The sequence below is a fragment of the Salmo salar genome, chromosome 01 (assembly GCF_965601325.2).
Source record: "Salmo salar chromosome 01, fSalSal1, whole genome shotgun sequence".
Taxonomy (NCBI): domain Eukaryota; kingdom Metazoa; phylum Chordata; class Actinopteri; order Salmoniformes; family Salmonidae; genus Salmo; species Salmo salar.
The window spans coordinates 98189972-98203847 of NC_138291.1; the positions used below are offsets into that span (position 1 = coordinate 98189972).

At 45.4% G+C, this 13876-nt stretch overlaps 1 pseudogene; it reads right to left on the reverse strand.

Moving 5' to 3' along the window:
- Positions 1 to 2875: 2875 nt before the first annotated feature.
- Positions 2876 to 13876, reverse strand: part of LOC145869118 (leucine-rich PPR motif-containing protein, mitochondrial-like) — a 65736-nt pseudogene continuing 54735 nt past the window's right edge.

Here is a 13876-nt window from a genome sequence, read left to right on the forward strand (position 1 = left end):
GTAGGGTTCATTTTGCACTTCCTAAGGCTTCCACTAGATGTCAACAGTCTTTCGAAAGTTGTTTGAGGCGTCTATGGTGAACAGAGGAGCTAACAAAGGAAGTTGGAAGTTGTTGACTCAGGAAAGCACATGAGTTCATTGGCGCCATTCACATGAGGGGTAGCTGTGTTCCAAAACGTTTTTCAAGACATTGGAATCGTCCAGTTGGAATATTATTGAAGTTCTAAGTTAAACAGGCCCTAAAGATTGATGCTATACAACGTTTGACATGTTTGAACGAACGTAAATATAACTTTTTTAGACTTTTCGTCGTGACATTTTGGCCGCGCTTCCTACACTTGGAGTAGCTTACTGAACACGCAAACAACAAGGAGGTATTTGGACATAAATTATGGACTTTATCGAACAAAACAACATTTATAGCATCCCATCTGCCCAAGAGAGTTAAAAGGCATGGAATTTTTTGGTTGGTATTATGGCCACACAAGGGGATGCCACTGGGAAATTCGAGGCCGGGTGAGAATATTATGAAGTACTTGTCAAATTGTGTACAGCCTGCGCAAGAAACAGAGCAGAGCTCATGCCTTTCATGCAACACAAATCATCATTAGAGTCGAACCATGCAGCCATAGAATGTATTAATAGCCCAACGTTTATCACAACTAAAGTTACATAAATAACTCTAAATGAAGCATATAGGAGAACCAGTTTCTTTACCTGTCTAAAATAAATAATAGATTCATTGTGATGCTGTAGGCTATATTACATGGATTTATTAGACTTTTTAAAATGCAGATGTTCCAAAGTTGCTTGTAGGCTATGCGTGGAAGCCAGGAGATGCTAAACGTATTTATGTTAATTAATGGTCAATTACCGTGAGAACGCCAGTTGTTTGCTTGACAATCACCGCCTGACAAAATGTCATGACCGCCACAGCCCTATGAGGGACTGAGTGAAAGTGAGTCTTATCTAGCCTAGCTATATAGTATTACAACAAACTGATCTCATGTAAAACATGGAACAGGGTGTCTCCCTCTGAGGTGTCCTCTCCAACTCTGAGAGTAGGGGGCTGTGTTGGTCTCCTCTGTCTGGTGAGGGGCACGGAGGGAACAGCAGCTGCTGTGCAGAGACCCTAGGACCCTAGGCAATCTTTCCCCCCTTCCTTCCATCCCTCCCTCTATTCCCTTGTCCTTTCAGAACTCCTCTTTTTTCATTTCAGAGCCACTAATACCTCAATCAAACTCTCTTTTTGTTATTACAGTCTCCGACCCACTTAATCTGGCTGCTCAATTGAGCGTCGGCCTCATGCTCCTTATCGCCGTGCTGACCGGCTGCCAGCCCTCCGCTCGCTCGGACAGATTGCCGTGGAAACCTCGGGGTCAGAGTGATTCTTATCAGTCCCAAGGAAATAAAATCCCTCCTGTCCCCATCTCTCTCTTGTCCCTCTCTCTCTTCCCCTCTCCCTCAATATCTCTGGGGTCTTGGTGTTCATACCGCTGGACAACCAACTACCCCCCCATTGCTCTCTATCCCAATCCCCTTAATCTCTGTTAAGCACCGCACTGCTCAGTTGTGATGCAGCCCGTACTCCTCCTCCTCCTCCTCTCCCCGACCCAGCCTTGGGCCCCATCTGGCTTCAGCCCTGGCTAAGTCATCCACATGCAGACTGGAGTTTATACACACTAGGGGAATTATTACTGTACTGACGTCTTGATCATCTTCCCAAATTATTAAACCAACTCCCCTCTCTTCTCTGATACAGCGAGGTCCATCACAGGCCCAAAACCACCTGGGTTAACTCATACCCTATCCTGGCCTGATGTAGGTGCACCTAAAGATCTGGAGAGATGGGGGACAGGTGGGGATGAGGTGTGATGTGTTTAATGTGGAAGGTATGTGTTAAGTTGTTATGCTAATTATGCTAACTGTTCATAAACACAGACAGACACACGTAGCTCACTCCAGCAGCCGACCCAGAGCAGTGAGCGAGGGCAGGGAGGATGGGGGAGAGGAGGATTATTGGGACAGATCATCAGTCATGTGTTAAGAGCGATCAGAACCTAATTCCACTCTTGTTTTTGAATGGAGAACTCCTGCTACTAAGACACCAGGACAACCAAAACACACGATGCATTACTAATCAGCAGAAGATTGTCATTTTTGCAAAAAGTCATCCGCTTCCCAGAAACCAAATTAATCTGGAAGGGGCTCAAGGCTTACCAGTCTACTGCTGTTCACATCCAGCAAGGTCAAGGGTTAAATTCACAATCACTTGATAATCTCAAATCTAATTCAAGAACCCTGGCTGCCCCGTATACTGTAGGCTTAACCTGCCAAACCAGACTGGGCTCTGACTGAAGCAGCTCACAGTAAGATTTCATGGTCTGTCAGGAAGACTGGTAGATAGAGGGGGAAAGAGGGAGAGGACTGAGAGGACGCGCACACAGGACAGAGAGACAGACTCACATCTCTTTGACCCTCATGGTGTTTTCCATACTACCCTCAGTCAGCAGAGCCCAGATAAGACTGTCATAGGGGGCCCAGGGTCAGACCCTTCCTATCAACATCCTTCAGCATACCATAGGCCTCTGGACAGACAGACAGACAGACAGAGGGAGGGTGATGGAGGGGGAGAGAGATAAGCAGAAATAGAGCAGGAGAGAGAGGTATTGATAGAGATCACCACCAGGAACATTTTTAAAAGCATTCAACAATCCATTATGTCAATGGACAATGAAAATCCCATGAAAGTTTCATATTTCCTATCTGTCAGTTGTCATGAGAGTGTCTGTAGGCTAGCTGACCCTCTATTAGGAGAGACTCAGGACTTCCTCTCCAGTATAACCAATGTAAGTCTGCTAGCAATGTAAACCCCTTAGAAATGCGTTCCTTTGGCCTTGCCCTTCTGGCAGAGGGTGAGCAGTCTGAACTGGTAGTCAGCAGGGTTGTTATCTGCAGTTGCAGCCTGGGTGCTGGCTGACTTGTTGGCTTTGCCCTTTGACCCTGCAGGCTTGGTCTCTGCCTGTGCCTCTGTGTCTGCAGCCTGCTCATACCACACCTATGGAAAGGTAGAATACAAAACACTGTTAATTACAACTATCAAAACATCCACTGGTAACAAAACACCCACTGGTAACAAAACACTCACTGGTAACAAAACACTCACTGGTAACAATATTCACATGACCATACATAAACAACGGTACACAAACGATAACAATGCGAGTGCAGACATACTCGTGCTTATCCCATAGAAACACGTGTGTGTTTCATAATTCTACAATGAAGCATAGAAACAGAATGAGTCAAGGTGCACATCACAACATATCTGGGTGATTGGTGATTGATTTCTGCATTGAGTTCAATGTAAAACTGATTTGAGTACTTCCACAGTAATTCCATCAATTGGCAGTTCTGAATGAGGAAAATACAAAACAACCAAAGTAAAGTTGGTAGAATGTTTGAATTTAGAATGTTTGGTTGTTAAGAGCCACAGTGTTGATTTGAAACAGTTTTGGGGGCAACAACCAAGACTAAATGACTTGTATCTGCTATCTAAGATAATCAACTTTTCAAAAAGGAGCTTCTAAAGCCAGCGATTCGACCTGTCTGTACCATGGATCGCAGAAGTACATTAATATCCCCTTGCAAGATCATCAACTATCATCATCAGCAATGGTAAGAATGAAAGAGTTTCTACTTCCTGTATATTCGTCTGCTCATAGTGTACCACAAGGTCAGGTATTCATAGTGAGTGACAGGGCCAAAGCAGGAAGCTCCGCCCCACACCGAGCTGTAGTCTTTCAGTGGCTGGAAACAATGTGTCACCTTGTATATCTAGCAATGAGTCGCTGAAAGACAAGGACAACCACGTCTATACAATCGTTTTAGTGTGATCAGTATGAAAGAGGCTTCGTGAAATGTCACAAAACAGGACTACATTCATTTTCAGATCTCATCCACCCCAATAATACACCGGATGTGGTAATCAGGTGTGTCTTTCGGCACGCAAAACCCAGACACGCCTTCTGCATGGCCAATCATGTGTGAAACACATCTCACTGACCTAGAAGTGACTCGGACATGATGAAAGCAAACCCAGAGTCCTATAATATGACATAAGAATTGCGATGTGTTTTTTTAGAGTGAGGTGTGTGTGTTTGCGTTTGTGTGTGAGTAGTTCAGACACCCCCGCCGATGTTAAGTCACCCGTTTAGTGACCGGGGGAGGGGGTTAAGCTGTGATGGCCAGGGGTAAATTAGGCTAGGCATCGGGGCAGGGAGGATAAAAGGGGGTGTGGGGGTTGACATCTCCTTGGCGCCTCAGGTCACAAGGGTCATCGCCAAGGGCTAAAGGCATCACGTTGAGTTTCATCTCGCTCCAGGCCTCCCCAACAAGCCAAACAGACATGTACACATCTGGAAGGAAGCTGGAAAATAATGTATTCTGAATCAACTGCGAGGAAACTGGTGCAGTCAGGCGGAGGGAATGCTGGGTAATTTGGTCACATCGTTCCAGCAGCCTCTGCCAGAGTCCTCTAGTGACGTGTGATGAAGTCCACTAAGCAGCAGACATATTGTGGTATTTAGCAGTGGCTGAATTAGTTAGCATTATGGGCTCGTAATCATTCCTGTCCCTACACCAGATTTTCCTGCGATCATCCCAAAATCCAATTTCCCCTAGATGAAGTAAAGGGATATGTGGTTTCAGACTGAGGTGTGGAGAATCAGACTACCTCAGGGATTTCAACCAACCAGGAGTCAACCAGAACAGAGGGGGCACCATGGCAACAGCTAATGATAATGACACAAATAAACTCTGAGGTACTAAGAGAAGGCGTCCGGCTCATTTTTCTCTGTGTAATAAACTGAACAGTATCAGAGATGATGAGTTTTAATGAAGGAACCACTGATTTGGGGAAATGACTGATGGAATAAAAAGATAAGGAGAGCTGTGTTTACTAGCGGTGGCAGAGCGGTAAGTGATTTCACAAGGTTTTTACCTCAGGTACGTCGAAGGGCACCTCCTGTCCATTACTCTCCAGGATGTCGGCCGGCATGCACAGGGTCCTCTCTCTGGGGATCACATTCTCCTGCATCTTGATCCAGGTGGCCTCCGCCTTGCTCCAGTTGTTTGTGTTCTCTGAGGGTGAGAAAGTGCATACACACCAGGTCTCTCTTGAAAAATTGATTTTTATCTCAATGAGACTACCTGGATAAATAAAAGGTTAAATAAAAATTAAAAACACCCGTCTACAAACACAATCACGTATACGCTCGCACGCCACACACTAAAATGCATTGTTCCTGCTGCATCATGTTGAGAGAGAGCAATCAAGGCAGAAGAGGCCTCATCTTGTCATCATCCTTCGGTCAGACACTTAAAACCGGGCTGGATTAAAGCAGCAGATCCCAGATGTGATCCCATGCTTTGACTGACTCTGGCTGAATTGGCCAAACAGTTCCAAAAATATCAATCTTCCAATTACGAGCTGCAGTCTAAGCATACACCATCTGTGGTTACTGGGATTCTGACCCCATTCTCTCTCACACACAAACAGCCCTGGGGTGACACCGCTGTTCACGCCACATTACTGCTGCCAGGGATTTGGGGGGCAAAGATCATATGAGAAGAGGAAATGGAGGTAAGTAGTAGCGGCTTCGGGGATAGTTAGGGGGCTTAATCTACCCAGTCAGGGGTAAAGTGACGTTCATCAACTTCCCCCGTTGGAGAATGTGGATCAACAATATTATCTGACATCCAGAGTCTAGATATAGGAAAGACAGACCAATTGGAGGTTGGTTGAGGGGGACTTACTGCAGAGCCGGATCACATAGTGAAACATCTCATCTCAGTCACATTCAAACAGCTTGGCTTTCATCTCCGCCATGTTCTGCAAAGACACAATACTTTAGATACGTGGTGTGTGTGTGTGTCAGTCACTTGGTTGCTGTTAATTACATTTCTCAGCGTACCACTGAAGGCATCCTGGTCTAGCCCTAAACCATCGAGTCTGTGGGAACAACAGAATGTACTAATTCAAATAAATACAGCGTGGTTCATGTTGAATCAACTACTGGCTGAAACCCTGTACGGTATGCAATACAGATAGATTTATATGATTTAATAAACATTTTCAAGCCATACATTCATGTAGTTTCACATCTCTAGAGACCTCGGGCTGAGGAGCGTCTCTGGAGACCTCGGGCTGAGGAGCGTCTCTGGAGACCTCGGGCTGAGGAGCGTCTCTGGAGACCTCGGGCTGAGGAGCGTCTCTGGAGACCTCGGGCTGAGGAGCGTCTCTGGAGACTCGGGACTGTGGGCCGTCTCTGCAGGGGCCGGACTGTGGCCCGTCTCTGCAGGCGCCGGACTGTGGGCCGTCTCTGCAGGCGCCGGACTGTGGGCCGTCTCTGCAGGCGCCGGACTGTGGGCCGTCTCTGCAGGCGCCAGACTGTGGGCCGTCTCTGCAGGCGCCGGACTGTGGGCCGTCTCTGCAGGCGCCGGACTGTGGGCCGTCTCTGCAGGCGCCAGACTGTGGGCTGTCTCTGTCGGTTCCGGACTGTGGGACGTCACCGGAGGCTCTGGACGGGGAACTGTCGCCGGAAGCTCTGGACGGGGAACTGTCGCCGGAAGCTCTGGACGGGGCACTGTCGCCGGAAATTCTGGACGGGGCACTGTCGCCGGTAGTTCTGGACGGGGAACTGTCGCCGGTAGTTCTGGACGGGGAACTGTCGCCGGTAGTTCTGGACGGGGCACTGTCGCCGGAAGCTCTGGACGGGGCACTGTTGCCGGAAGCTCTGGACGGGGCACTGTCGCCGGAAGCTCTGGACAGGGACTGCGCACTGTAGGGCTGATGCATGGGGCTGGCTTTGGAGGTGCCAGACTAGTGACACGCACCACAGGGCTAGTGCGAGGAGCAGGAACAGGACGTACTGGACTGGGCAGGCGCACTATAGGCCTGATGCGTGGGGCTGGTTTTGGAGGCGCCAGCCTAGTAACACACACCTCAAGGCTAGTGCGAAGAGCAGGCACAGGACGTACTGGACTGGGCAGGCACACTAGAGGAAGAGTACGAGGAGCAGGAACAGGATACACTGGGCCATGAACCCTCACCGGCGGTCTGATGCTTACAACTTGCATCACTGGTCCTGGCTCGATGCTGGCTCTAACATGACACCTGTGAGGAGCTTTCATCAAGCGCACCGGGCTGTATCTGCGCACTGACGATACCATGCGTATCTCCGCATAACATGGTGCTTGCTTGATCCGTCGCTCCCCATAATAAACACAGGTGCCCCTTCGTGCTCTTTCTGCCAGTACCTCTCTCCGGAATCTCACGTCAATCTCCTCGCTTGATTCCTGGACTGGCTCCCCACGGTAAGCACGGGGAGTTGGCTCAGGGCTTACCCCTGGCCTAGCCAAACTACCCGTGTGCCCCCCCCAAAAAAATGTTGGGGGGCTGCCTCTTCTCCTCCTGAAATGGAGGATATACTGCCTCATACCTCCGTCGTTCTGCCTTAGCTGCCTCCAGCTCCTCCTTCGGACGCTTGTACTCCCCAGCCTGGTGCCATGGTCCTTTATCATCTAATATCTCCTCCCATGTCCACAACTCCAAATAGCTTTCCTGCTGCTCCTTCCTCCGCTGCTTGGTCCTTCTTTGGTGGGTGGTTCTGTCATAAACGTCGTTGTAGGTAGACCAAAATGCAGCGGGTATATTGATCATCTTCTTTTTATTAGAAGGAAAAAAAGACTTACACAAAACAAACGACGAAAACAGTCCCGTAAGGTGCTCAGACTAAACAGGAAACAACCACCCACAAACACAAGTGAAAACACACACAACTAAATACGGCCTCCAATCAGAGATAACAACAAACAGCTGCCTCTGATTGGAGGTCATTGACAAAACTAACATAGACATAGAAAAACTAGAAAACCACATAGAAATAGAAAACATAGAATATAAACCCGAAACACACTAAACAAACACCCCCTGCCACGCCCTGACCAAACTACAATAACAAACAACCCCTTTTACTGGTCAGGACGTGACAACAACATATTTAAAATCCAACAGACTCAAAATGACCATCAACAGAAACACAATGAAAAGACAGAAATTGAAGGGTGTATATGGATAATATCAGCCACAATGAACAGACAGAAGATGAAGAGTGTGTATGGATAATATCAGCCACAATGAACAGACAGGAGATGAAGAGTGTATGAATAATATCAGCCACAATGAACAGACAGAAGATGAATAGTGTATGAATAATATCAGCCACAATGAACAGACAGAAGATGCAGGATGTATATGGATAATATCAGACACAATGAACAGACAGAAGATGAAGGATGTATATGGATAATATCAGACACAATGAACAGACAGAAGATGAATAGTGTACAGTATATTGATACTGTCAGATATATATTAAATCAGCCATATATTAATGGCTCTGGATAATACTGTAGTATGGTGCCCTTAGGACAAGCACACTGGGAGGGTGGCATAAGCACCCTGTATTTCTGGAGTGATATGGGTTCATATGGGCTAGGGAGGGTGGGGTGGAGGGGGTAAGTGATGAGATAGCAGTGATCAGAATTTCATTAGTGCTCCACTCAATCAGAGTGAGATCGTCCCTTGGTTATTCCGCTCTGCCCTGACATGTTAATCTGTCTATGACCAAGATCTCTCAATCCCCCTGACTGATGGGCCCTGTGCTGCAGGAGCACATCATACCATGTCTACTGGATATAAAAAGACTACACATGATGGTCTTATACAACCTGCCAAAGGACAAATTAAAATGTGTTCTGTTCTCTGCCGCTGCGTCTAATCGGCTTAGACAGAGTGCAAGTGGTACATATTTTTTCTACTCTGAACTAACCCCCCCTTCGGCCAGCTAGCTACCCCCCTCCGGCCAGGGATCTAAGCCCCTGAGGGCAAATCTTCTCGGTCATAAATCCACGGTGATAAGCTTCACACATACTCTACTTTTCACTTCCAGCTCATATCCCCAAAAGGACATCTAGGTCAGATTATTAAGTCTATCTCCTGCCTGCTGCTTTGTGCTTTATGAAACTCAGGCCCTTTGACTATGCAGTCTGGACCAGAGTGGAACAACAAGCCCACATCTCACTCACACACACTCACACACGCACGCACGCACGCACACACACACACTAGTCTCTGTTGCACAAACTCACATAGGCTTCCTATACCATTACCTATCCTAATGTAAGGTCACACCACCCTCATATATTATGCTCAACAATCATCTAAATTCCTTGCATTTGACACTTTTATTTTATACTCACCCACTCATACACAACTCACCTGACACACACACAGAAACTCACACCTAATAGAGCCCACACCTTAACAAAACCACCTAACCGTAACCATAACCAAAGAGTGGAACCCATTTCTATTGCATTTCATTTAATTGCATGCAATAAATCACCTCACAATTATACAAAACAGTCAGCAGATAGCCTCTCTGTTCTGACAGGCCCCACCCTGATAGAATATACAAAACAGAGGACAGACTCTATTCTGTCATGCTCCACCCTGATAGAATATACAAAACAGAGGACAGACTCTATTCTGTCATGCTCCACCCTGATAGAATATACAAAACAGCGGACAGACTCTATTCTGTCACGCTAGAATATACAAAACAGTGGACAGACTCTATTCTGTCACGCTCCACCCTGATAGAATATACAAAACAGTGAATAGACTCTCTGTTCTGACACGCTCCACCCAGATATCATTTGAATTAGTGGGCAGAGTTAGGGGGCAGAGTTGACATGGAGAGGATATCTGGCTGGGGGAACGAGAGTGGCTTCTGTTTCTGGTAAACACTTCCTCTACATTTAGCCTCAATATGTCAATATGACTAAAACAGTTTACGATACACAACTGCATGAAGAGTCAAGTTTACAATACACCAGACAGAGAACCATCTACTGGTCCAAATCAAACGGGACACATTTAAAACAGAGAATCACACACTTCCAGAATGTCAATGGGATTCCAGAAGGACATTTCAGTTCAAATCAAAAACCCAAAGGAGGAATTGAAGTTGAAATGTATAATAATAACAATACATATTTTGTGTGGGTTGGGTATCGTCTGAAGCTTGTCCAAACCTTCCCCTCTATGCTGATATGGGACAGGGACTGCACGTTCCATTCTCAGAGGGGTATTAATACACAATAATAGCATGTCAATATTTAAGAGGGTTTAGGAATCATAGTTCATGTTTTAAATCCTCCTTATAGAAACTCAGAAAAGACAAGCTGCTTCTGGCTAGCCCTGTCCCTGGGCAGCCATGATAGATAGATGATCTGGTCAAGTAAAGGGTGGAGGGAGAGAGAGAGCGAGAGAGTGAGAGCCAGAGAGATCCAGCAGACAGCATTATTCTCATCCTGAGGAATAAGGATATTAAAAGGCGGTCAGGGCCAAATAACTAAATCGCCCGCTCCCCTCCGTATGGAGTGACAGTCCTTCTGCTGTTGATCCATCCTTACAGACATCATCTTCATCTTATCCCCCCAGGACCAAAGGCCCCTCATCTGATACGTTTTTAAGGCTTAGGATCTGTGGACCTGTCAGCCCAGAATAACAACCATAACAATCAATATCTGCATTAAGACGCACACATATTGTGATAGCATGTGCGTTTCAGCTACCGCCCACATACAACACACAGAACGCAAAACAAAATCCCCATTTCACTTAAAGCAAGTATATTCACAGATGCACACCTCGTAGCATTAATCCATACCAACTGGTATCCATCCAGTCATGTAAGTGGACAGAGTAGACAGGGGAATCCAGCTGAGAGATTTGCATGGTTGGATAATTAAACATCTGAATGCTTTTGTCTGAATAATGTTCAGTGAGGTTGTGTTTGAAGTGTATGTCGGGGGAGCGGTCTGAAAGCAGAGACGGCGGATGGACTGACACGAACAAAAGACACAGAAAACGAATCAAGCGTCACAGAAACAGGACTTGTACGGAGCTCTTTTTCCCTAGGTAACTTCAGCTAATAGAGTGCTCATCGCCACTCCAACCAAAAAAACATCTTCAACCTGCAGCTCTGTTGACCCCCCCTGAAATCCCCTTAACCCTAACCAGTAACCAACTCACAGCAGCCCAATCCACCATGCCTCCCTCTCCTGAAGTTGTGCTCGCTGGCCATTTCAGAAGATAGCTATATCATATTATGGTTCCTGAGACGTTAAACACCTCTCCAGAGTTTTAGGCATTTACCTAGCCAGATAGCACCCCAGCTACAATGTGTTTAGGAATGTGCCAGAGTGTCCTCTAGCCAGTTAATATGCAAATACAAAGACAATCAATCATCCAAATTGGAACACCTCTTGAAGCGCTGATCCCGTAATCGGGATCAACATCCAGTGAAAAATCAGAGCGCCATATTCATAACCAAATCTAATAATTTCTGTTTCTCAAACATAGGACTATTTTACACCGTTTTATAGATACACTTCTCCTGAATCGAACCACGTTGTCCGATTTCAAAAAGGCTTTACAGCGAAAGCAAAACATTACATTGTTAGGAGAGTACATCGTCAAAATAGCCACACAGCCATTTTCCGACCAACCACATGCATCACAAATAACCAAAACACAGCTAAATGAAGCACTAACCTTTGACAATCTTCATCAGATGCATCCGGTGAATCAGCGCTACAATTTACTAAATTACTATTTGAAAACATTGTTAAAATGTAATATTGTCATTCAAAGAATTATAGATTAACATCTCGTGAATGCAACCGCATTGCCAGATTTAAAAATAACTTTACTGGGAAATCACACTTTGCAATAAACGAGGTGCTATGCTCAGAAAAATAGGCTGGGCGATACAGGTTAGCGCCATCTTGGAACCATCTAAAATCAAATATACTATTGTAAATATTCCCTTACCTTTGATTATCTTCATCAGAAGGCACTTGTAGGAATCCCAGGTCCACAACAAATGTAGTTTTGTTCGAAAAAGTTAATAATTTATGACCCAATAGCTCCTTCTTGTTAGCGCGTTCCGAAGGCTACTCATAATGTACTGAAGTGCGCGGGACTTGTCGTCACGAATGTTCAAAAAATATATATTTACCTTCGCTCAAACATGTCAAACGTTGTATAACATAAATCTTTAGGGGGGTTTTCAATCAGAGCTTCAATAATATTCAAGGCGGACGATTGCATTGTCTTACTAAACGTTTCGGAACGAAGGGGTACCCATGGGCGCCCGCGTCATAATAGTAATGGCCCTCCCTCTATGACCAACTTTCCAGGCCGCTTGTTCGGTCAGTTTTTACAGGAGAAGACTCAAACCACTTTGTAAAGACTGTTGACATCTAGTGGAAGCCTTAGGAAGTGCTAAATGAATCCTAAACACGGTGTGTTTCATAGGCAAAGTGTTGAAGGTGATTCCACAAATCAGATTTCCACTTCCTGCATGGAATCTTCTCAGGTTTTGGCCTGCCATATGAGTTCTGTTATACTCACAGACACCATTCAAACAGTTTTAGAAACTTTAGAGTGTTTTCTATCCAAATCGACTAATTATATGCATATTCTAGTTACTGGGCAGGAGTAGTAACCAGATTAAATCGGGTATGTTTTTTATCCGGCCGTGCAAATACTGCCCCCTAGCCCCAACAGGTTTTAAGTATATATGAGGACCAGTTTCTTTGTTAACTGCTCAACACAGAGTAGCCACATGTGTGCACTCCCTCAAATCGTTTGGAGAAAATATCCTTTCTATTTTATTCAGCTATGTTCAATTGAATTATTCATACTATCAAATAATCTAAAATAAAGCCACAGAATTCTAAGCAAAACTTGTCTGCAAAATGAAACAGTGTATCCCACAGCCATATGGCATAGCCACATCAGGGCCTAGCATAACGACAACTCAGAATATGCTATTCTGTTCTTCTGAAATAGACTACATTTTCTTCATGTTATGTTTCTTTAGACATGACATGAAGAAAATGTAGTCTATTTCAGAAGAACAGAATAGCATAGAACAGAATAGAATATAAATAAATAATGTATTTATTGTGATGGTGTAGGCTATATTTCATGGATTTATTAGACTTTTTAAAATGTAGATGTTCCAAAGGTCTGCATCAGTGGATGGTAGGCTATGGGTGAAAGCCAGGAGATTCTAAATGTGTTTATGTTAATTACGGGCAATTACTGTGAGACCGGCAGTTATTTGCTTGACAATCACAGGCTGATGAAATTTCATGACCGCCACAGCCCTACGCATGCATGCACACACACACACACTCTCCCTCCCTTCGGCAAATCTGACCATAACTCTATCCTCCTCTTACAACCAAAAACTAAAAACAGGAGGTAGCAATGTCACGCTCAATACGGAATGTTCCGGGATTCATCTTACAACATTGAGGAGTTTACCACATCAGTCACCAGCTTCATCAATAAGTGCATTGATGACGTCGTTCCCACAGTGACCGTACATATCCCAACCAGACACCATGGATTACAGACAATATCAGCCTAGAGCTGCAACTTTCAAGGAGCGGGACACTAATATGGATTCTTATAAGAAATCCCGCTATAACCTCTGACGAACCACCAAACAGGCAAAGCTTCAATAGAGGACTAAGATCGAATCCTACTACGCCGGCTCTGACACTTGTCGGATGTGGCAGGGCTTGCAAATATTCACGGATTACAAAAAGAGGTGCCCAGTGACGCAAGCCTACTGTACCAGACAAGCTAAATATCTTCTATGCTCTCTTTGAGGCAAGCAACACTGAACCATGCATGAGAGCACTCGATCTCCATATCTGATGTGAGTTA